The following is a 26660-nucleotide window of genomic DNA, read 5'->3' as shown; positions in this document are numbered from 1 at the left end:
CATTTTCTCTACATTTTGGATTTTGTAAAAAAAAAAAGGTAAAACATTATTGACTCAAAGTAGCACTAACGTGAAGTACAGTGTGTCAGGAGAAATCTGTCTCAGAATGGCCTGGATAAGAGGAAGCATTTCAGAGTTATTACCGCATAAAGTGACACATGTCAGATTTGCAGAAATAGGCTGTGACAGAAAGGTGAAAAATAACTGTCAGGAAGGGGTTACACTCGATACTGTTGTATGCTCTTTGAATCCTGCTCAGTGGCTACTGTCTTGTTTCCAGTACAACATGGTCTGTGGCAGGGGTGTAGCTATAGGGGGTGCAGAGGTAGCAGTCGCTACCGGGCCCAGGAGCCTGAGGGGGCCCAAAGACCCTTGTGCTGCATAAGAAGACACACAAAGCACTGAGGGAAGGGGGGCCCAAGCCTAACTCTTGCACCAGGGCCCATGAGCCTTTAGCTACGCCCCTGGTCTGTGGTATTGTTATTTGCTTGGACCAGCTCCACCTGTTACTTTCCTACAAAATAGGTTTTTGATTTAAAAATATTCAGGATAACAGTCTCAACGAAGAGTTGTCTGCGAGGCAGAACCGAGAGTAGGAGGAGTTAGATGTGGGAAAGTATGTAAAAAAGGGCACAGAATCCCGAGAGGTGGAGTGCTCTGCCAGTGACTATCAGCATTACACCCATTGCTCAGGCAGACAACATCACACAAGCAGATAGCAGGAGATTACTGGGACATCAAGCTGTGGTCTCCACCTGGACACCTGGCTTGTGGCTTCATTGTCCTGCATAATACAACCTAAGGAGGAGTTTTACCTGCCTTATTTTCACCTTGTAAATCAGTGGATACACATCAAGGACACTCTACGACTTCTCTACCTACTGATCCCATTGCCTGTGGAAACCTGATCAATCATATGAGGTACGACACCATCCTAGTGTATTTCATGTAACTGTTACAGATATTGAATTTTTTGAACCCACTGACATATTAAGAATGTATTTAACTCAGTAATATAGCACTGACATATTCTGCAGCGCCTTACAGACATTAGCATTGCTTTCTGTCCCCAATGGAGCTCACAAATTAAGTTCCCTATCGGTGAGGGAAAAATGTGAGGTGGACTGTGGTTGCTATGGGCAACTTAGCCAGTTTTACCTTACAACAGTTTTAATAAATCTCTCTCAGTATGTATAGAGTTTGGATAGAAACTGGAGAACCCGGAGGAAACCCACACAAACATACAAAAAACATATAAACTCCATGCAGATTTTGTCTCGGCACATCGCAGAGTTTGGCCGAACACCGTGTGTGCTCGAGTCAGTGTATTTAAATTTAATTTAGCCTATATTTCTATGCAGAAGATCGCTGTACAGTGAGGGAATCCCTCAGTGTGAGTCCGCGACTTAGGAGTCCCTGCTCTGACTCCATATATAGCTATGTCCATATATGGAGTCAGTGCTTGGGGACACCCCAGTGTATTTAAATCTAATTTAGCCTGTATTTCAGAAATGTTTCTGCCGAGATTCAAACTCACAACCTTTTGCATTAGAGGCAAGGCAGTAAATAATAATAGCTGCATAGCTAGTTACAAAAAAAAAAAAAAGACTTCTACTGTACTTTACTTCTACTGAGACCTACACAGTAGAAGTCTCATATTCTATTTTTTATTTTATTTTTTGTGACTGGCTATGCAGCTATATAGTGTAGTGGTTAAAGTTGTGGACTATGATGTAGAACATGTGAGTGCAAATCCCATCACAAACTTTCTCAGAAATAGAGGTAAAATTCGATTTATATATTTTATATTTTTTTTAGTAATTGTAAAAAATGTATGGCACAAAATAAATGTGTAATTACTAGAAAATATAAATTAAAAAATTAGAGCCTTTGTGTACAGTGCACAGTGTCATATATAAATAGTGAAAACAATATAAACACAATAAATGTACATGATTAATAAATAAAGCAATGTATACAAATTTAAATGACATTAAAAAACATAATTAATCTATAAAAAATATTGTGATGTCATGATTATTCAGTGATAGTAATAAATATAAAGTGCAAACTATTATTAAAGTAATGTTAGTGTTCCATAGTGTTCCACAGTAAATACTGATTAAAAATTGATTTGAACCTTAAAATCATATGGAGCTGTCACACATGGTCTCGATAACATGTAGGAATCAACTTGGTGTCAGGAAAAGCGGCTTGCGCATGCGCCACTCATCCGTGCTCTCGCGAGACACAGAAATATAGCTAGCAGTATAGAAACTACATTAAAGATGGCCGCTCGCTTGACAACGCTCAGAGCGCATGCCCCTGCCCATGCTGGCAGGCACGCCCCTTGTATTACATCCGAGCAATACAAAAGTACGCAATTGGACCTTGAGCACACCTGTTAACTAGCTGTACCGCAATTTACTCTTCACACGGCTGGCGAGGCCACAGTAAACCAATGTGTCATCACGGGTCCCTATGCCTCCAAGTCTTGAAGGGAGTCACTTAAAGCGTTAGCCAGCAGCGCCCACCCTCTCTTGACCATCCAGCATTACTACTCCTTGAAAGGTGATCCCTGAAACCAATTAGGACAGGGAACCCAGGTATCACCTTTGTGCGATCCAGAGTACCCGTCCAGGATAAGGGGGGAGCATAGGTCATATCACATATTAGGCGCAAAATAGAATATGGCTGCTTAATATCATCAAAGATACCGGACGGCAGCGTCACGAGTCCGCCACTCTCTTGTCCCAAATGGAGCAGAGGAGGGGCGGAATCAAGTGACAATGATGTACAAGCAATGAAAGTGGTCACAATTTTTGTGGCTTCCTTACCTGGTGATTAGGACAATAATGGTACTGGAGATGGACATAGAGATAAAAATGTGATTAAAAGCAGAATAGGGATAAAATGAAATGGGATGAAAATGGAAAAAATAAAATAAAAATGTTAATGGATTGTCTGGTAGATACTTCATAATCGTTATTGCTAGTAGTGACTATATTCCAGGGTTTCATTTAGACTGAATGAAACCAGGGTATTGAACCTGTAGATCCAGTAAATCTCTTTTTTACAAAGTTGGGAGTAGGATGGGGATACTAGATCCATGGGGGTTAATTCTAGACCCGAGAAGTTGATCCCATGTGTTTCTGAGAAATGAGAGAGTTCCAGCAGAATTGACCCTTTAAAACATAACTTTTACTAATTTAATCAATTAAAATTATACCACCTTTGTGATTCACCAGTGAAAAAATGGTGAAACAAACGATATAGAACGATAAACACTGTTTACACGGGATAGCCAACCAGTAAAATTGGCTATAGAGGTATGGTCTGCGAAAGGCAGTATTCAGGGGAGTGTACAAATGTCTAACCTGTCCCTGCTCTCGCCCCGAATCACTGCTCAGCCCAGGGACGTCCCCTGATGGTGGAGATTCACTGTCCTCGTTCCTGGACTGACTGCCCTGCGCACACCCTCCTCTCAATAAGCGATACCTGGCTGTCCCGTATAGATAACGGACATTAACTGTGTCACAGTTAGTTGATACCTGTACAAATCACAGCCCACATAGATGAAAAAACTGAAACAAATATAGAGGTGCAGAGGAAAGGATAAATTCTCCGACACCATTATGAAAAGCCTGAAAGGAATGTCAGTATGTTCCCAGGCTATTTCTCATCAATACCCCAACGCGTTTCCCCTACTGCTAGGTTCATCAGGGGGTCATCGGTAAACCGTTAAATAGACAGATAATTTTAAGATATACTCATGATATGTATGGAGGACATAGGATCGGATACGCAGATGCTGATGTGTGTATGGGACCAAGCTGACCATTAGATATATCCCACCTGTGGATGGAAGGTAGAGATATATCAGAATAAGCCCTCATTGTAGGGTTATTAATATTTCAACCCAGTAGGGGTCAGTTACTTAAAGTCCTGGACAATCGTCTTGGTCAAAAGCCCATTTAGATGAGGCCATATACTTTATCCAAAGGCTGAAAAGACATACAGTATAAAATTCGGGCAGGTGGTATGAGTTACCCCGCCGGACCATCATCCTACTCTGCTGCTTCTTCCTCCAATCATATCCCCTCACAACAACCGTCTTCTTTTTTAGAGAAAAGCCAGGCCCCCTATCAGCTACGAGACAGGGGCAGGACGGACAAGGCCTGAAGGGAGGCCTCCAGATTATATATTTAACATCACGTGCATTTAGGACAGTAGAACTTAATGTACTCAGCAAGGGACTGTCATTTGTACCTACCACAAACTTCTGCCTTTTCTCTTGGACGAAGGACCTTAACCTTTTTAGTAGGCGCCTTAAATGGCACAAGTTTTTCAAGGATAGTGACAGACAAACTTGTGAAAAACTTGGCCTCAGTGAGGGCGACTCTGCTGCCCTACACTCGCTATGCCAATTAGGGGAGGAAGGCAGCCGCCGGCCAGGTCAGGGTCCATATACTAATCTTAAACCTGGTAGTAGAAAGATGCCCCCACCAATAAACTATGAATGTGTGGACATCTTTTTACAGATGGTGACTAATGACCTTGAACAACTAGAACATGTGTCCCATCGCCACTTTAATTTGTCTCGGATGGAAATGCAGGCACTGATATCCCTTGAAAATGATAAATCCATTGTGATTAAACCGTCAGATAAGGGTGGCAACCTGGTCATTCTTGACCATGGAGCCTATCAGAATATGTGTCTTGATCTCCTTAAAGATTAGGACGGTTACAGAGTACTGTCCGTCAATCCTCAAATTGTATTCTCCAATGACCTGAAAGACATCTTGACTGGAGCATTAGTTCAGAAGGTCATCTCAACTATGGAGTTTGATTTCCTCTTTCCGGCTCATCCCACCATAGCTACCTTTTATGGGTTTCCCAAGGTCCACAAGGGCATTACACCCCTTAAGGGTCGCCCGATCGTCTCCGGGGTTAACTCGTTGACCCAGAACTGCGGTGTATACATTGACCGCGTGCTGAGGGAGTTTGTTGTGGCCCTACCATCTTATACGAGGGACACAATGGACTTCCTCAGTAAGATAGAGACGATCAGTGTGGACCCTGGATGCATATTGGCAAGTGTGGATGTCGAATCCCTCTACAGTTCAATCCCACACAACAAAGGTTTGTTTGCTGTTGAGTATTTTTTTTAAACGAGGGACATCCATTGTAGAACCCACAATGCCTTCATCCTCAGACTTCTCGAGTTTACTCTGACCCACAACTTTTTCCTTTTTAACTGCCGTTTCTACCACCAGCTCAGGGGGGCGGCAATGGGGAGCCCCTGTGCCCCCACCTACGCCAACCTCTTCCTGGGATGGTGGGAGGATGTGTTCATGTTTCCAGACGCCGCTACCTAGTGGTCCGATAAGATCATATTCTGGACACAATACATTGACGATATCTTCATGGTATGGAAAGGTGGGTCAGAGGAACTCCGAGAGTTTGTGACGGCCTTAAATAGCAATGATATTGGTTTGCGGTTTACTTTTGAATCTGATCCCTTTACTATTCCCTTTCTGGATGTCCGTATAACCAAAGAGGGTGAGAGACTCTCTGCGAACATGTACAGAAAGGAAACCGCAACCAACTCGCTGCTACACTGGGAGAGTCACCACCCTACACCGCTTAAACGTGGCATACCCTGGGGCCAATACCTCCGTGCTCGGAGAAACTGCTCCGAGAATGAGACATTCCGGGATGAGGCTAAAAAACTCCAGACGAGATTTAAAGAGAGGGGTTATCCCCAGACGGTCCTTGGGGGCGCCTTTCAGAATGCCTCGAACAAAAAGCGCACTGAACTTCTTATCCCTAAACCTAGGACAGAAAGTGGACAACAATTAATACGACTTATCTCGACCTTTGACTCGGCAAATAGCCAGGTGGTCTCAATCCTAAAAATGTATTGGCCTATTCTACATATGGACCCGGATCTTAGGGATGTGCTCACTGCACAACCAAGTGTTTCATACAGACGGGGGAGGAGTCTCAAAGACCGGCTGGTCCACAGCCACTACATAACACCTAGTGGAGTGGGGACGTGGCTCGATCGAAAGCCATGTGGCATGTTTAAATGCGGCTCATGCAAAGCATGCACATTTATTTCTACTGCAAAATCTATCAAATGCTCAGCTACCGGTCAGACATATAAAATCAGGGACTTCTTTAATTGTAAGAGCAAAGGGGTGGTATACATATGCCAATGTCCATGTCCTATGGATTATATAGAGAAAACAGTTAGGGAATTTAGACGGCGGATATGCGAGCATGTGAATGATGTGGTCAAGAAAAACATCACCCCGGTCGCATCATATATCAATGATATCCACGGCGGCGATCTGAATTGTCTTAGCTTCTCCATCCTGGAGGCTATCCCCCCATCCCCAAAGGGTAGCGACTGGGATTGCAAAATTCTTCAAAAAGAGTGCGTCTGGATCCATCGCTTTAAATCCCAGGCACCCCTTGGCATTAATGAGAGACTTACCTTCTCATGCTTCTTATGAACAGATTAGATGGAATATGTGCTCAGCGTGCTCTCCCTGAACACGGATAAGCCTGCTCGGTAAATGTATAAGTCAGGATAGAATGATTAGTATACTTTCAGTATCCTAAGATTAAAATTTAAGCGTTATTCATCAAATACACGCTTAGTGCTGCCCTCTATCTAGGGCATGCACCGCAAGTGGAATATTGTGTAACATCTCTTCTTTCTATCTAGTCATGGCTCACACCGACCTCCCCCCTGTATGCTCCATTATCCTTAGCATATAATCAACCTAGTGCCATTTGCAATAGTAAAAAGATACTGGGCACTCTCTTGCTAATGGAACCTTACAGTTTATTAAAAGTGTAACACATAAATATTACATAAAGTATTAATATAATATAACATACAATTGCAATATAAAAATCGATTCCTCAACCTCTTGGTACCAATAAAGGTCGAATTGGTTAAAATAAAATGGCCTCTGGGGGCGGAGCCGGCGCCTGACTGTGATGGCAGCATAGTCGTGTGAGCTCCGTACAAGATTCCTCACAGCGCCAGCTAAAACAAGCTAATTGTAGGAGAGATGGTCAAAATAGGACAGCAAAGGCCGGGTGAGTCCTCTAACCCCAACAAAACGGGCAATGCAAGTGGCGATATGGATAAATTTATCCGGAAAGCAGCCGCAACGGTCGCAGCGAGGGAGCCCAAGATGGCGCCGACTCCCGCGCCTAAAGCCGCCGAGCGCTCCACTGACCTCTCGGAAGGGGACTCAGACGCCGAGGAAACACTCAGCAAATCGGCCCTCCCGATCACACGCCGTTTCTTGAAACAAACCCTCAGCAGGGCCATGGAGCCGATCCTGAGCGAACTATCTGCACTCCGCCATGATATTCTTCATGTGGGAGATAGAGTGGTCTCGTTAGAAACGCATCAGAATGCGATCATTGCCCATCAAAATGCTACTGCATCCTCCTTGCAGAAATGTCATTCCCATCTTAGTGACCTGCAAAACGCTCTTGAAGATCAGGAGAATCGAGGGCGAAGGAATAACCTCAGGTTCAGAGGTCTTCCTGAATCAATCCAAACTATGGACATATCTACCACTATACAAGAAATATGCAAATCTCTACTGGGTCCTGACCGACAGGCTGAAATTGTCATAGAACACGCCCATAGGGCCTTGAGACCGAAACCTAAACCCTCAGAACCACCCAGAGATATAATATGTCGCTATCTCAATTTTCAAGACAAAGCAGCTATCTTGGAGGCTGCTAGGAACCAGGACAACCTGATATATGAAGAATCACCTATTTCGGTCTTCCAGGACCTGGCTCCATCCACACTCAGAAAACGTCGCTCCCTGAAGCCTCTAACCGACTGGCTTAGGCTGAACAAGATTCTGTACCGGTGGTCTTTTCCCTTTGGGATTTCCTTCACCCATGCAGGACGTCGCCTATCTGTCTCCACTTACACCGATCTGACCGACGTTTTCACCCATCTGCAGATCCCGCCTATGGAGATAGAAAACTGGGAACTCTACCATGATATCCTGGAACTCCCAGAACTACCAGTAATCGTCCCATTTGAACAGCAGCGTACCCCCAAGTCGCAGAAGGCAAAAAGAAGGAACATTCAATTCACCCCATAGGTTCTGTACTACCACTGTCTCCTAACATCCTTTCAGTGGAAAATGATGGAACTAATCTTCTTCTAGTCCCACCCCTAAAGCTTTACTCATTATCTATTAATCCTCTCTTCAACCATCTACTTGATACACACTCTCACCCACCTGTCTATTCTTTAGGCAAATCTAAAACGCTGCCTACTGTATCTTCCTCTTCAAGATTTCTATGACCTCTCTCCTCCTTATAAAAGCCTCTCCACAGAGGCCCAGGCTGGTTCTGTGGGGATCGTAACTGGGTTGATCAACCATTTCCCCCCTTACGATCCTCTCTATTAACATTGTTCTGATCCTCCTCGGCGGGTCTTTTTTCTTGTTTGACTTCATTATTGTTTTATTTGCTTTTATCTATGTTTTTGATACTGTTCTTACTATGTTTAAGGTACATGATCCATACTCATCTAGGATACAGAGAAAACTGGGGACTCCTCTGACATCCAATCTGCCTCACCTGATAGACCAGAGTCCACATGGAAGCGAGATGCTTCCTTGGGAGAGAGACAAGCTCCAGCTAAGTAATTGTTACTGCTTTAAAAGGCATGGCTGACCTATCCTTTGCGTCTTATAATGTGAGAGGCTTCAACTCTCCCTCTAAGAGGAGCCAGATTTTTACATTGTTACGCAAAGCGGGGGCCAGTGTCCTTCTCCTACAGGAGACACACTTCAAAGTTAACAAATACCCCAATCTTTCCTTTGCTCACTTTTCCCAATGGTATCATTGTGGAGGAAATTCATCTGCATCTGGGGGAGTGAGCATTGGATTTCGGAGGAATGTCCCATTCAAATTTATATCACAAATGTTAGACGTAGATGGGAGATACATCATGATCAAGGGCAGTATAGGTCCTCATGTATACACTATTATTAATCTTTATGCTCCTAACTCTGGACAATCCAGGTGGTTCTCTGCAATTTTCCCAATTATTGAGAGATTTGCGGAGGGCCTAGTGGTATTGGGAGGTGATTTAAACTCTACACTGAACCCAAAACTGGATTCATCCACTCAAAGATCCGCATTATCCAGCAATACCCTTCGTGGAATAAGGGAAGGTCTATGGAGCCTGCACCTTATTGATGTATGGCGCACGTTCCATCCTGATCTAAGAGACTATAGTTTATTTTCCAATGTTCATGGTTCATATCAAAGACTGGATTATCTATTTATTTCTAAGTCGCATCTACAGCTTTGTCAGGAAACATCAATAGGCTCCATACACCTTTCTGATCACGCCCCTATCTTCCTGAAGGTTTTAGCCCCAACTCCGACCACAAACAAATTTAGATGGCGCCTGAATGAATCCCTTTTAGGAGACAAATCATCCAGTGACAAAATTTCGGAAATGCTAAAAGAATACTTTACCCTCAATGATAACCCTGAAACATCTGCCCAATCCCTTTGGGATGCACACAAACCATTTATTAGAGGGCATTTTATCAGTTTGGGATCTTTTCTTAAAAAAGAGAGGGGTAGAAAATTAGAGGCCCTTTGCCAAAAGATTAAAACATTGGAATCCCTACACAAACGCTCTTTCTCAGACTCGCACTTGCAGGAACTCTCCAACCATAGAGCAGAAATAAAGTCACTACTCCATCACACTTCCACAAAATATTTCCTAAACTCCCAACACAAATTCTTCGCCCATGGGGACAAAGCCTCAAAATTTATGATGAGCAGGATTAAAAAAAGGAAAGCTGCAAACTATATACACCAGATAGACTCCCCTCAGGGTACTCCACTCTACTCCGCCAAGTTTATTGCTTCCCGCTTTAAGGAATTCTATGAATCCTTATATAATATTCCCCCTTCTCTAAGTCCAGAAACTCACTCCTCGCTAACCTCATCTTTTTTAGACACGCTGGATCTCCCCTCTCTCTCCTCAGACTCTCAACAACAGTTATCCACCCCCTTTACTACGACAGAAATTTTAGCAGCGCTAAAGCAAGCACCACCTAGCAAAAGTCCGGGACCAGACGGACTAACTGTCTCATATTATAAGACTTACCAACAAATCTTAATCCCTCATTTACTTTCAGTCTGTAACTTGACCCTGCAAGGTAACCAGCTTTCAAAAGACATGACACTAGCTCACATAACAATAATCCCAAAAGAAGGTAAAAACCCAAATCAATGTGCTAGCTATAGACCCATTTCACTCCTCAATATTGACCTCAAGTTACTGGCGAAGATGCTGGCGAATCGTCTGGCCGCAGTTCTCCCACCGTTGGTGCAGGGGGACCAGGTAGGCTTTGTCCGGGGAAGGGAGGGGAGGGACAACACCTCCAGAGTCCTGAATATCACATATTATGCGGCCTTACGTTCCAAGCCTCTCCTTTTACTGAGCACAGATGCGGAAAAAGCATTTGATAGAATCAATTGGTCCTACTTGGAACTGGTCTTAGGGTCCATTCACACGTCCTGTTTTTTTTCATCCTGAAAAACGGTCCGTTTTTTGCGGATCCGTTGTTCCTGAAAATGTTTCCGTATGTCATCCGTTTTTTGCGGATCCGCAAAAAACGGAAACATGTATACATTTCAATAATCAAATAAAGTTGTTTGGATTTCTTTGAAAAAAAAAAAAAATATAAAAAAAAAAATTTGTTATGTGTTTCCAGGAACGGAATCCGCAAAAAACGGATGACATACGGAATGACATCCGAATGTCATCCGTTTTTTGCGGATACATTGACTTTGTATTGTACCAGGATCCGATTTTTCAGGACAAGAATAGGACATGTTTTATATTTAAACGGACATGCGGAACGGAACAACGGAAACGGACAGCACACATTGTGCTGTCCGATTTTTTCCAGGACCCATTGAAAATGAATGGGTCCAGATCTGGTCCTGATCTGTTCCTGAAAAAACGGAACAGATCAGGAAAGAAAAAACGGACGTGTGAATGGACCCTTAAGGGGATTTGGCCTGCCTGGTCCCTTTGTACAAGCCACATTCGCCATGTATCACCAGGCTTCAGCCTCGATTTTAGTAAACGGAGATTTATCGGATCCCTTCAGCATAAGGAACGGCACACGCCAGGGCTGTCCCTTATCTCCCTTGCTTTTAGTATTAGCCCTTGAACCCCTTCTGACTTGCTTGAGAGCAGACCCACTAATAAAAGGAATTACCCTGGGGGGCCGGGAGCATAAGCTTGCTGCTTTTGCAGATGACATCATGATTATGACCACAAACCCAGAAACATCCTTACAGGCAATCCAAGGCCACTTAGACGGTTATAGTTCCATCTCCAATTTCAAAATCAACAAACAAAAATCGCTTATCATTTGCTTCAGCATCTCCCAAACTACACAGACTCGCTTAAAAGTAAACTCATCCTTTGACTGGTCATCCCCATTCCTCACCTACTTAGGGATTAAGATTAGCCCCAAAATAGCCGACCTCTTTGATCTTAATTACTTACCTCTCCTACAATCCATCTCCTCAAGCTTAAACAGCTTGAACAACCATATCATATCATGGTTTGGCAGAAAAAACCTCCTAATGTCTTTAATCCTTCCACGCCTTACCTACCTACAACAGGTCCTCCCCATTCCAGTACCTAAGTCATACTACAACTCCCTTAAGAAATTGTTCCGCAAATTCTTGTGGCATGATAAAAAAAACAGAATCTCTTACGATACTCTTTCTCGTCCCAAAAGGGATGGGGGTATGGCTCTCCCTGACCCCAAACTTTATGGAAAAGCAGTTCTGGTATCTAGAGTGGTGGACTGGCTGAAGACCACAAATCCTAAACCATGGGTAGCTATAGAACAGGAACTTTTGGGGAAACCACTTCGTTCCACACTATTGGGCAACTCCAGCTATATAAACATACCTTCCTCTCCATACCCAATTATCCAGGCCACGCTGAAGGCATGGAAATGGTTCCAAAACACCCACTGCTCAATACCTTACCCGTCCCCTCTCCTGTCCTTAAGAGACGTATTGGGCACTGCTCTATCCATGGTATACGAGAGTACACCTAGATCGTTGAGAGACTCAGAATTACCAGTCTCCTCCCTTTTTAACTCGGAGGGCCAGGTACTATCTATCGCAGAGTTTCGAAACTTACTGTCTCCCAGCCATCTATACCTCTCTCCAATATCGTATCTCCACTCATACTTATCACAACATATCTCTGGAGGTGACTTCCTCCGCCCCTTAGTCTGGATTGAGGCACTCATCAATAACAAAAACCCAATAAAAAAACTAATTTCCCAACTTTTTCACAGACTAAACTCGCCCCCTCTACTTGTAAAACCTGCCTCCATCCGCCATTGGGAAAAAGACCTGGGACAAACCTTTCCCCCGTATAAGATATCAGACCTTTTACTAACTCCTCATACCGCATCTAGGTGCGTTCGTATTCAGGAAAATGGGTATAAAATTTTGACCAGATGGTATAAGACACCAGAAATCACTTGCCTTTTCTCTGACTCCGCCTCAGATAGGTGCTGGAGGTGCTTGAGCGATAGAGGCACCTTTTTTCATATTTGGTGGGAGTGCCCCCCTTTGAAGGAATGGTGGAAAGAAATTTTCCGAATAAGCAATCTCATCTGTCGTTCCTCAATAGCAATGTCTCCTCTTGGAGCATTGCTCAATTACTATGAATCAAAGGAGGCACACGACTATCGCCCCCCCCTCCTTCTTATTTAGACAGCTGCTCATAGCAGCCCGCCTCTTGATCCCAAAATATTGGTTACTAACCACTCTCCCATCCATAGAGCAGTGGAAAACTAAGATTGACCAGCTCTACCATTTTGAGGAACTTTCCGCATGGGAATCAAGGAACCATCAGAAATTTATAAAACAATGGCGGGGATGGAAAGAATTTAGATTTACTAGTGGCCATTCTCACGTCCTACTACCTTAGAGTGGACCTCCGTAGACTCACCGAGTACAACAACTTTATTTATTTAATTTGACTTTTGCCTAGAAAAATATAACCCATGCCCAATATTTCATTACAAAGGTTGGATGTTGGAAAGTAAGATTAACCCCAGGTTTTCATATTTGTATACTTCATATCCTCACTGCTTTGTATACTTTCTATCCTCAAAGCCTAGTACTTGGAATCCCATTGTATGGATAACATAACGCATGTGCTGTATCTATACCTGTAAATGCGCCATGTTTCGGCGTCTTGCTTATATCGTGTACCATGTATTGTTTCTTTTTCTTTCTCTTTGAAAAAAATAAAAAATAAATAAATAATGGCCTCTGGGTATTTGGGGTATAAAAAGTCCTTAAATAGAATGTCCTTTAGTGAAGAAAATCCTTATAAAGAGATCTCCACAGAACGAGTTATTCAAATGGCTAGTGGTGCAGTGATTTATTAAAGCGGCGTCCCGCTGTTACTCACTGTTTCGCTGCAGTACTAAACTCCGCTGCTGTATTGGTCCTTTAGTTTCAGGGATTTCTTATGCTGATCGCGTTCCCCTGCCTGTCTTTCCAGCGCCGCTCCGTAGATATAAGAGCCGGCGCTTGGATAACTTTACAGCCTCCTTTTCTCGCGCTGAGCTCGCTGCACAAATGAGCGTATTCAGCTCTTACAGTCGGTCCTCAGAAGGTGCGCGTCGGGTCTGCTGTTAAGACAGGAAAGGTTCCAATGCCAGCGGTATTTTAGTGCATAGAGTCCAAGTCCATCAGGGGGTCCTAGCACCAAACGCGTTTCGGGGTCTATTGTTACCCCTTCCTCAGACCACTGAGGGGAAACGCGTCGGGTTATTGATGAGAAATAGCCTGGGAACATACTGTCATCATGACGTTCCTTTCAGGCTTCTCATAATGGTGTCGGAGGATTTATCCTTTCCTCTGCACCTCTATATTTGTTTCAGTTTTTTCATCTATGTGGGCTGTAATTTGTACAGGTATCAACTAACTGTGACACAGTTAATGTCCGTTATCTATACGGGACAGCCAGGTTTCGCTTATTGAGAGGAGGGTGTGCGCAGGGCAGTCAATCCAGGAACGAGGACAGGGAGTCTCCACCATCAGGGGACGTCCCTGGGCTGAGCAGTGATTCAGGGCGAGAGCAGGGACAGGTTAGACATTTGTACACTCCCCTGAATACTGCCTTTCGCAGACCATACCTCTATAGCCAGTTTTACTGGTTGGCTATCCCGTGTAAACAGTGTTTATCGTTCTATATCGTTTGTTTCACAATTTTTTCACTGGTGAATCACAAAGGTGGTATAATTTTTATTGATTAAATTAGTAAAAAATATGTTTTAAATGGTCAATTCTGCTGGAACTCTCTATACTTCATGACCCCGCTATAAATTGTTTATTAACTTGTTTATGATACCCCATGTTTTAGGTATTCTTGCTGGATGTTGGAGCGATGTTGATTAAGCCTTTCCCTTATTGTTTGGGTAGTGCGGCTTATACAGTATATTGCAGGCCACAAGGGCACTCCAACATATAGACCACATTCCAGGAATTGCAGTTCATTGTAATCACTGCAATTGTGTAACTATTATATATCCTTTATGAAGCTGCTTATTTATTTCCTCTCCCCCCCTTCCTCTTTTTTTATGGCCAGACAAGCTGGATACCCCCACCGCTCCAGATGGCATTACTATAGGACCTTGTATGGCTTTGACCCACTGTGCCGGGGTGCCTGTGCGTCCGTGCAGCGCATCTCCGCCTTACGATGCGCTCCACAAGCTTCCGCGCACTTCCGGTCGCAATGCGTTCAACAGGTGGAACGCACTTCCGGCCCTCATCTCTGCGGACCGGAAGCCAGCGATTCCAGCGGTTCCTATGCTCCCGGAGCCAATCTGGCTCTCTGACATATTTTGGTGTCCAGTGTCATGTGCTTATCTGGCACCACCCTCCCTGCTGACCTGAGTACTAAACAAGTTTGTTTGTAATTCCTTTTATTGATAATTCTGGAAATCGTTCTACACTGATTTTAAGGTCATAACCTCATGTCATTGTTTTAACATATCTATACACTGCTCCTACTTACCTTACCCTTTTGAAATTATGGGGGCACGACTCTAGTATTCCCCCATGGTATTTAGGGGCATTCACTATAGTTATAGAGGTGTTCACCATTTTATCTTGGTGCCACTCCCTCACCGACTCTTGACCATAGGTCTCCACCAACTGTTCTTTACAGAACAGGGGCTACCAGGGGGTTCTCCCATTGACTTCCATTGTGCTCAGGATGCTCGGTAGAACACTCGAGCATCGCAATGTGTTCTACTCAAGCAGCCAAGCATTTTGGTGCTCACTCAGCACTAGTCGTCAGATTCAAACCCATGACAACACTGCAAGGTACCAATGTTAACTAGTGTTGAGCGAACTTGTTCGGGTTTGGGTTATCAAAGAATCCTGTTAGATTCTGCTACCACGGACCATAACTAAATTCTTCTAACCTGAATTTTGGACGCCAAACTTAAAACACAAGTTCGCTCAACACTAGTTGTTAACCACTGAGTCATTGTGCTGCCTACAGGTCATTTTCTGCACAGAGTACATGAGAAATCTCATACACTTTGCTGGGACGGTACTCCCCTGTGGTTTTTCCATACGGGGATCTGCACTGAAAAAACACTTATATTCCCAATGTGTGCAGCGCTCTAGGGTATGTTAACATATGAACTAAATGCTGCTGATTTTCTGCAGCCTTTTTTTCTGAAAATCCATGTCAGAAAAAATGCACCAAATGGTGCGTTTTTTTGTTGCAAATTTCATTGCATAAATGCTGCTGATTTGACACAGGTTGTTTTATTGCTTTGAAATAAAAATTATATTTTATAATTAGAGATTTGGCCATAAAAATTAATCTGTACCTTTTGCTATTTGTGGTAATGAATTTTTTTCTGGGCCACTGGGGTCACTTATGAGGGAAATAAGTTTTATTTAGACTCTATTTTTAAAATATTTCTGTGGGCGTTTGAACTCACAACCATCTAGATTAAAGGCAAGAACCTTAACCACTGGGCTATAGAGCTTAATGCTAAATAATTGCTGAAAAACCTCATAGAAGTTTCTCTTGTATTAAAAACCTGATAGAAGTTTCACTTGTATGACATAGGAGAAACTTCTATGAGGTTTTTCAGTAATATATGGAGTCAGAGCAGGGACTCCTAAGCCTGGAAATTCCCCACTCAGGGGTCCTGACTGAGCATAGGGAAAGCAAGCAGGGCCCGAAACAGAAGAAAAGTGGGTGGGGCCTTCATTGCTCTCTGGGCCCCCTGATGCCACGGGCCCCATAGCAGCTGCGTGGTCTGCCTATATTGGCAGTATGCCACTGCAAAAGGGGATTCAGCACTCTGCCTAAAGGCTCATGCACACGGCCGATGGTGGTCCTGACAGGATCTCGGCCCCCAATATGCGGGCATTGACTGTGTGGACCCTGCATCACGGATATGGACACATTCACTTGAATGGGTCCGCTATCCTGAAGGTCCGATGCGGAACGGATGCTTGGAACCCAACAAAAGTACTGCGGAGCAATTCTGTGGGGTTTCTTTCCGTGCCTCAGCACTGCAAAAAAAATGTGCATGTGCTTCTTTTTTGCAGTGAGGAAGGATCACGGACCCATTTAAGTTGAATGGGTCTGGATCCATCTGCGGAATCCACACGTATGTTGCCCGTACATTGGGGACTGAAAATTGCCTTGTGCATGAGCCCTAAGCAGCATTCATCACACCCAGCCAGCATCCTACTCCGTATTGACGAGGGGCAAGCACCCCGCAACAGCTGTCTATGGATGGGTATCTGGCCTGGCTATATTCCCTTGTCAAATACCAAGGCTTGTTGGAAAGTCAGATTTTGTCTCATAACGAGCCACTTCCAAGAGGTGGTGCTTGTGAGATGGTTCTCTTCCTTGCATACTCTTTGTATTGCAAAGAGTAAAATCTGCAGCATAAATTCACATACTGCAGATTAAAAATCTGCACACGGGTCAATTTTACTATAGATTCTTTTAGATATAGTTTTATTTGGTTTTACTTGGTATTACTTTTATTCACATTGTGACTTGGTTTCAGTGGATAAGTCATTTACCAGGGTATGAATTTATGGGGGCATTTATGAAACTGGAGTAAAGTAGAACTGGCTTAGTTGTGCATAGCAACCAATCAGATTTCACCTTTCATTTTCCAAAGGAGCTGTCAAAAATGAAAGGTGGAATCTGATTAGTTGCTATGGGCAACTAAGCCAGTTCTACTTTACACCAGTTTGATAAATGACCCCATCTTATATCTCAGTCTTTATTCATTGCCATTACATTTCTATATATTACTGACCACTTGTAGACCACTAGATATGCATTTGTAAGTATTTGCGATTCATTCGGCTACTACTATGAACCTGCCCCCATTGCTTTGTAGTCACATATCATCATTCTACACACTATTTCTGAGTATTGATTAATGCCATCCGCAGTCCCTGCTGCTGTTTTGTGGACATTGCTTCCTTTTTTATCATAGTGTTTTCAATAAAAATATGATTTTACATTTGGTTGGTGCCTCCAAGTAGGATATGTTGGCTAATCTCTCAATTTTACACCAGTATGAGGGTTAGTCTTTGTTATTGTTATATTATTTTTTACTGTTTATCACATCCACACATTTGCAGGATGTCCACACATTTGTAGGATGTCCATTGTGGTCCGCTGCAGGCATCCTCCATTGTATGTATTTTTGCTGGGGATTGCCATTAGCAGCGGACCATAAGTGCAGGGTCTGCCCCCCCTGTATAGATGCACCACTGCATATGGGGTTGAGCACTTCCGTCTTTCTAATACCACGCCAATCTGTAGTTTGTGTATTGAATTTTTTGGAGGTGTAAAAAAACTCCTAGTCTGAATGTGCCTTTATTTCCATCTACAGGCAGCATTCTGGTGCACATGTGAGGCCCGGGCTATATCAGCCAGTCTTGGGTGGGGCTCAGAGCTCTCTGCCTCCTCCCATTGTATGCATGGTCACATGCTGGAGGTTACTGGGAGATTGCTATGAGTCAGACCTTGCGCTCCTGTAATTCGCCCAGTGGCTCCTGGTATTGCCGATACCCCCCCCCCCCCTGTATAGATGCACCACTGCATATGGGATTGAACACTTCCTGCTTTTTAATACCACACCAATCTGTAGATTGTACATTTGGTTGGTGCATTATTCATAAGAGTATCTTTTTTTGTTATACATGGAATCAGGAGGTATTCTACCTGGATACATGCACTCTTCGCAATCTGAAACAAAAAGAATGTAGGGGGAGATCAAACTGGTGTCACCTCCCAAAACCATCCCAAGCCACCAGCAGCATGTTTCTGATGATTCCTTTCTTCCTGAAGGCAGATGCAGCAAAAAAAATATAAATGAAAATGTTGTTTTATCCCCTGCCCGGCGTGCTTCTCCACACATTCTTGAAGTCAAGGAGGCAGCGGCATCCTTGCTTGAAGTCACGGTAACCACGCCCCCTTCCCTGCCCCTTCGCTGTGACTGACAGCCGGCTGTTCGGCAAAGGTAGCCGAACTCTCTGCACAAGCAATGTCAGTCAGCGAAGGGGGCGCGGTTACTGTGACTTCAAGCAAGGAGGCCGCTGCCTCCTTGACTTCAAGGATGTGTGGAGAAGCGCGCCGAGCAGGGGATAAAACAAAGTTTTTAGTACTTTTGCTGCATCTGCCTTTAGGAAAAAAGGCATCATCAGAAACACTCTGCTGGCTACACGCAGGTACTGCTGGTGGCTTGGGATGGTTTTGGGAGGTGACAGATTCCCTTTAACCTGTTCCGGACATAGGGCGTACAGGTACTCCCTGATGTCCTGGTACTTAAGGACACAGGGCGCACCTGTACGTCCTGAGTAGTTCCAATCACAGTCGCGTGGTAGGCGGTGATCGTAACTGGGTGCCTGCTCAAATCATTGAGCAGGCATCCTGGGACAATGCGCCAGAGGGTCCTGTGACCCTACCGTGTCGGCGATCACAGCAAACCGCAGGTCAATTCAGACCTGCGGTTTTCTGCATTTACGGGTTATTCGGGTCTCTGGGGAACCGATAAAACGGAACAGGATGGTGATCGGTGGTGTAATAATACACCACCAATCACCATCCTGCAAATCCTGAGAGGTGATAGTGACATCACCTCTCAGGATCGGCTCTCATTGGTTGGCTGGGCAGGCAGTTCAAATTACAGCAGCGCTGCACGTGGATCTGCAGAGATCATCAGCCAGCACCACAATATGTGCCCATCACCAGGGGCGTAGCTATAGTGGGTGCAGAGGTAGCAGTCGCTACCTGGCCCAGGAGCCTGAGGGGGCCCAAAAACCCTTGTGCCACATAAGACACTGGCATTATAGAAAGTGCATGCTGGTCAATTTACACCTCTGGCTGGAGGGAAGGGATTAGGTCAAGAATTTAGATTGAGGGCTGCCCTTTCAATGTTTGCCTCTGGCAGAAGGAAGGCTATGTGCTCCCCTGCCCCTTGCCAACAAGCACTAAGGGAAGGGGGGCCCAAGCAGAACTGTTGCACCAGGGCCCATGAGCCTTTAGCTACGCCCCTGCCCAGCACCCCCATCTGTGCACCACCTGCAAGGTAGTCAGGTTAGGGAGGGATATTCAGGAAAAGTTCGTGGACGTGGACGTTTTGGATTGCATTACCCTAAATCGGGTGTCTGGGGTCCACAGCACAGCTGTGTGACCCTAGAACCCCCAGGGGTGCTGCAGCCCCCCTGTCACAACCTTTTATGGGGGTGCAAGCAGTTTTTTTTCTGTGTACGCTGACTGTGGCTGACACTCTTAGCGTCCGGCCACTGTTAGTGCATCGCACACCCCACCGCTGATCTGCTTTGGAAGGCTGATCAGCGAGTTTGAATTTTATTTTTATCTTTTTTCAAATCTTTTGCCCTTTTTTTTAGTTAGGTTTAGGGTAAGTTCGTGAACACCCGTGCCCCCACACACACGCACACCAAATAAAGTTTAACACGCATGCAAACGCACACACACACTCGCCTATGGCCCGCCGGATGTTCTCGGCCGAGAAGACTCCGCCAGGTGGAGCAAGGGGACCACCATTCTAGGGACCCTGTGGCCCACACTAGTACGAGCAGCTCTGGGGCTTGTACTAGTTTTATGGCCCACCAGATCAGTCCACCTGAGCCCCCTGCCGGTGAACTTGTCTTGGTGTACCCCAGAGCATTTTGAGCACGTGATTTCTGATTTTGTAGGCCAACCAGGAATCCAGATTTCCACAGTGGGCTTCACTGAATACGACTATTTTAGTCTTTTTTTCAGTGACCACTTTGTAAACCTGATGCTGGAGCAGATGAACCTGTATGCCAAACAGCTCGTTGCTCAACACCCAGGCTCCTTTTTGGCTAGGGCCGGTGGCTGGACTCCGATCAGTGCAGCCAAGATGAGGACGTTTTAGGGCCTCGTGCTGCACATGGGCCTAGTCAAAAACCCTAGTGTCAGGCATTACTGGAGTGGGGACGTCCTCTACCAGACCCCACTTTACAGTATGTCCATGACACGTACCCGGTTTGAGGCCATCTGGAAATGCCTGCATTATGCAGATAATGCAGCATGTCCCCCCCCAAGATGATATTGCCTATGACCGCCTGTACAAAATTAGGCAGGTCATCGATCACTTTGGGGCCAAATTTGTGCAGGCCTATGTACCTGGAAGGGAGGTCGCGGTTGATGAGTCTCTCATTGCTTTCAAGGGGAGAATCTTCTGCCAGTATGTTCCCTAAAAGCAGGCGAGGTATGGCGTGAAGCTGTACAAACTTTGTGAGAGTACCTCAGGGTACACTTACAAGTTTTGTGTGTACGAGGGGCGAGATTCCCGTATTCAACCCCCAGAATGTCCCCCCACTCTGGGTGAAACTTGTGTAGGACCTTATGCACCCACTGCTAGATAAGGGTTACCACCTGTATGTGGATAACTTTTATACTAGTATCCCCTTGTTCCAGTCCCTCTCCGCCAGATCCACGTCAGCTTGTGGGACTGTGCGGAAAAATCAACGCGGCCTCTGTCGGGTTGTAATAATTCAATTAAGAATTATTAATTATGGTCATAAAAATAATTAACCATAAAAAAAAAAAAAAATTATAACATTTTTCATAAATTCTTAAAATCATGACCTGGTGAATTGTAGACAACCTAATTGATACAATTCACATCTGAGTCCGACTATTTCCTCAGATAAATAAGTTATTTTTGACGTGAGATGACGTTAATGATAAAACATGTAGTTCTGCATTATACAATTAATACAAAGGTATAAAAATATGCAGATTTATTGGTTACAAGATTATAAACATATATAAGTAAATAAACACAATGATACATGCAAATGAATATATATAGCGTTAATATAAAGCATTACAAGCTTAACAATACATGTGAGTGGAAATAACTTGTCACATTATAACCAAGCTATTATTAGGTTAGGATATCAAAATAGGAACATAAGTTATATACATTACTTCTGTTCAGAGAAAACCTCATGATATCAGGACGGGCATGTCTAATCCTAGACATCAATATGGAATGCTAAATACATTCAGCCCCCTTCTAACCAACTATACATCACATGACTTCAAGATGGGAAAATCCATTCAAGGATATAACTTAGAAGAGATAACTGTATCCTTCCGCCCTATCCTGGACTATTTTCACACATATAACTTTGGTAAGACCATTAAGACAAATAACAGGGATCTTTCCTAGACCATATCTTAAATGGGAAGGACTTGAAACAAGTCTTTCCTGTGGGAATCCACCATTTAGCTTGGCGAAGAATGTTCTATCAATATATATATATATATATATATATATATAAAAATGCAAAAAGAAAACCACAGGCGGCACCACCCTACTGATATCTGGGTGCAAATCCAAAGACGGCAGCAGGTGCTTACCCAGTTATGAACATACAAAAATTGGACTGCACTCCAAGTAATTTGTGAAGAAAATCTGTGTTTATTCACCCATCTTGTGGCAAAGCGACGTTTCGGCTCCAACTGAGCCTTTCTCAAGCATTGGTTAACAGTGCATAGCAGGTATATAAAGGCGTAACCCATGTACAATCAATAAAATCACATAATTGATACTTTACAAATGATAACTGTATACGATATATACATGTGCAAAAACCACATATTATTTATGTTACATCAAGTGACATGTGCTTAAACAAATGGCACAAAATCTAAATTGTGTCATATTATAGAGAAATACCGAAGAATACATGATTGTTTGCACCAGTAGCTAATTAACATATCATTAGCTAGAATGATAACCATGTGCAGCAATACAAGGAATTAATGAATTTTACCCTGATAGCAGGATGGAGACCCCATATACTGTAGCGCCGGTCGGCGCGTCCTGTGCAGTCCAATGCGCATGTTCCAGCCTGCCCGCGTCATTAGTAAAGGACATATTTGAGCACTAGGCCGCCGCCTACTGATGACATCGGCCGCACATTAGTGACGTCCATCGATGTCAGCAAAGGGCCGCGCCTGCGCATTGTTCTCATCGTCATGTAACCACCATATTATTTAAGGGAATCCTGTCGGGAATGATCTTTATTATATATATAAGTGTCTAACGCACATACTGTAATATCAGTTGCTGTGGTCGCTTACCACAATATAGCAGGTGGGATGCGTCATCATCTTTACTCAAAATGACAAACGCACCTCAAATGATCTCACATAGGCACCCGGCACGTCAGTGTCGTTGCCCCTGTGGGATCTTACCCAGCTTTGTTGAGCAACCGTGAGGGTACTCCTCATTATAACAGAGCGTTGTCCACATAAAGATAATATAAGAGAAATTAGATCCCTTCCCTATTGTTACATATTTCGGCTGGATGGAATACACGTCTGGACTGCACAAAAATATATAAAATTATATAGATCAAACTAAAATAGTAGATCAAACTAGAGTAGTTTATTCTGGGGCTTATCATCCACTCTCAGGTTCATCCATCTTCCAAAGTATCCTCGGTCTCAGATTTGTCTAAAAAGACAATAAAAGATGTGTTAGTGACTGTGTGAAACAAAATTGTGTTTAAAATATTTTAGTTTTTACTATATAAAACCAATGTTTCAGTACTACACATAGGATAATACACAGAATACATACATGGTACATAAGGGCAAACCGCTGTCCTCACGTAATCCCACCATATCTATAATCAATATTTAAACCTGCAGGATGAAGGCTTTTTAGAGTTTGGATCCACTGCATTTCCTTTTTCTTTAATAAAGCTATCCGGTCGCCACCTCTCCGTGGCATTGGAACATGGTCTATGATCCAACACCTAAGGTCTTTTTCTTTGTGTTTAAATAGCCCAAAGTGTCTTGGGACTGGTAGATCCTTGCGGCCTTTCCTAATTGTATGACGGTGATTATTTAATCTTGTTTTCAGATCTGTGGATGTTTCTCCCACATACAATATTTCACATGGACAGGATAGCACATAGATAACAAATGAGGTATCGCAGGTTAGATGGAATTTAATGGGGAATACTTGTCCCGTCTCGGGGTGTATAAATGTCTTGGATCTCCGAATCAGCCCACAGTTGACACAATGTAGACACGGGTAGCACCCCGTGCCCAATGGTGCCAATGTGGTCTGTAGCACCAAATCGGCCCTTACTAATTGGTCTCTGATATTACGAGATCTACGGTAAGCGCACAGGGGAGAGGTTGCAAACTCAGGTATCTTTTTAAGGCAACTACCCAATATGGGCCAATGTCTTTTTATAATTTTGCTGATCGAGTCACTGTACTCTGTATACGTAGAGACAAACGTAATTTTATCAGGTTTTTCCTTTTTGCCCTTACCCTGTAATACAGTATCACGGTCCATGGTCAACACCTTCTGTTTCTGATCTTGAAGTAATTTATTGGGATAGCCCCGCTGTCTAAATTTAGTGACCATGTTGTCTACCGTCTGTTCAAGGGCATCACTGTTGGTAACGATGCGTCTAGCTCTTAAATATTGCGAATGTGGGAGGTGTTTCACCATGCTGCGGGGGTGGCAGCTTTCATACCTCAGTATCATGTTCCTATCTGTGGGTTTCGTATATAATGTTGTGGTAAGTTTACCATTAGAAATCACAACGTTAGTGTCTAGGAACTGAACTGAGGTATTAGAATATGTCAAGGTGAATTGTAATTCGCCATCAATCCCATTGAGGTAATGGTGAAAGTCAGACAATTGTTCCTTCGTGCCTGTCCAGATGAGGAAGATGTCGTCTATGTATCGCCACCAGCCCAAAAGATACTGGGCATGGTGGGACCCATAGACGACATCTTCCTCATATCGGCGCATGAATATGTTGGCATACGTGGGGGCCACATTGGACCCCATCGCCACGCCGCGTTTTTGGACATAAAACGTGTCCCGGAAAAGAAAATAGTTGTACTCCAATACTATCCTCAAGAGCGATATAACAAACGAGCTCGCCTCAGGCGTCATGGATGACGAATCCAACATACTTTGTACCGCCGTGATACCCTTATGATGGTTAATGGAGGTGTATAAAGACACCACATCAAATGATGCCAGAGTGATCTCATTAGTCATATCCAAGTTCACAGAATTAAGCTTCTTCAAAAAATCTGATGTGTCTCTAATATAGGACTGTCCCCCTGTGGAAAAATTACGTAATACTCTGTCCAGGAAAATAGATATATGACAGAACACTGAATCAGTGCCTGAGACAATGGGGCGCCCGGGTGGGTCCACCATTGTTTTATGCACTTTCGGCAGGACATAGATCACCGGAGTGATGGGGTTGGAGACCGTAAGGTATTCCTTTAGGCCCTCATCTATAATGCCCGCTTGTGTTGCATCTGTCAGACTGTCATCAATTATACGCATGATATTAAACTTAGGGTCATAAGATATCTCACAATACACATTTTCATCATTAAGTTGCCTTAAGATCTCCTTGGTATATTTAGACGTATCGAGTACCACAGGGGGACAGTCCTATATTAGAGACACATCAGATTTTTTGAAGAAGCTTAATTCTGTGAACTTGGATATGACTAATGAGATCACTCTGGCATCATTTGATGTGGTGTCTTTATACACCTCCATTAACCATCATAAGGGTATCACGGCGGTACAAAGTATGTTGGATTCGTCATCCATGACGCCTGAGGCGAGCTCGTTTGTTATATCGCTCTTGAGGATAGTATTGGAGTACAACTATTTTCTTTTCCGGGACACGTTTTATGTCCAAAAACGCGGCGTGGCGATGGGGTCCAATGTGGCCCCCACGTATGCCAACATATTCATGCGCCGATATGAGGAAGATGTCGTCTATGGGTCCCACCATGCCCAGTATCTTTTGGGCTGGTGGCGATACATAGACGACATCTTCCTCATCTGGACAGGCACGAAGGAACAATTGTCTGACTTTCACCATTACCTCAATGGGATTGATGGCGAATTACAATTCACCTTGACATATTCTAATACCTCAGTTCAGTTCCTAGACACTAACGTTGTGATTTCTAATGGTAAACTTACCACAACATTATATACGAAACCCACAGATAGGAACATGATACTGAGGTATGAAAGCTGCCACCCCCGCAGCATGGTGAAACACCTCCCACATTCGCAATATTTAAGAGCTAGACGCATCGTTACCAACAGTGATGCCCTTGAACAGACGGTAGACAACATGGTCACTAAATTTAGACAGCGGGGCTATCCCAATAAATTACTTCAAGATCAGAAACAGAAGGTGTTGACCATGGACCGTGATACTGTATTACAGGGTAAGGGCAAAAAGGAAAAACCTGATAAAATTACGTTTGTCTCTACGTATACAGAGTACAGTGACTCGATCAGCAAAATTATAAAAAGACATTGGCCCATATTGGGTAGTTGCCTTAAAAAGATACCTGAGTTTGCAACCTCTCCCCTGTGCGCTTACCGTAGATCTCGTAATATCAGAGACCAATTAGTAAGGGCCGATTTGGTGCTACAGACCACATTGGCACCATTGGGCACGGGGTGCTACCCGTGTCTACATTGTGTCAACTGTGGGCTGATTCGGAGATCCAAGACATTTATACACCCCGAGACGGGACAAGTATTCCCCATTAAATTCCATCTAACCTGCGATACCTCATTTGTTATCTATGTGCTATCCTGTCCATGTGAAATATTGTATGTGGGAGAAACATCCACAGATCTGAAAACAAGATTAAATAATCACCGTCATACAATTAGGAAAGGCCGCAAGGATCTACCAGTCCCAAGACACTTTGGGCTATTTAAACACAAAGAAAAAGACCTTAGGTGTTGGATCATAGACCATGTTCCAATGCCACGGAGAGGTGGCGACCGGATAGCTTTATTAAAGAAAAAGGAAATGCAGTGGATCCAAACTCTAAAAAGCCTTCATCCTGCAGGTTTAAATATTGATTATAGATATGGTGGGATTACGTGAGGACAGCGGTTTGCCCTTATGTACCATGTATGTATTCT

At 43.8% G+C, this 26660-nt stretch overlaps 1 protein-coding gene across 1 annotated transcript in view; it reads left to right on the top strand.

Moving 5' to 3' along the window:
• Positions 1-745: 745 nt before the first annotated feature.
• Positions 746-26660, top strand: part of LOC122946095 (2-hydroxyacylsphingosine 1-beta-galactosyltransferase-like) — a 251348-nt gene continuing 225433 nt past the window's right edge. The window contains exon 1 of the mRNA XM_044305476.1: positions 746-921. The gene's annotated coding sequence lies outside the window, so the exon portion shown is untranslated. The remainder of the gene's footprint in view (positions 922-26660) is intronic.

Source organism: Bufo gargarizans, chromosome 1 (assembly GCF_014858855.1).
Source record: "Bufo gargarizans isolate SCDJY-AF-19 chromosome 1, ASM1485885v1, whole genome shotgun sequence".
Lineage (NCBI taxonomy): Eukaryota > Metazoa > Chordata > Amphibia > Anura > Bufonidae > Bufo > Bufo gargarizans.
This window is presented reverse-complemented; position numbering and strand designations above follow the sequence as displayed.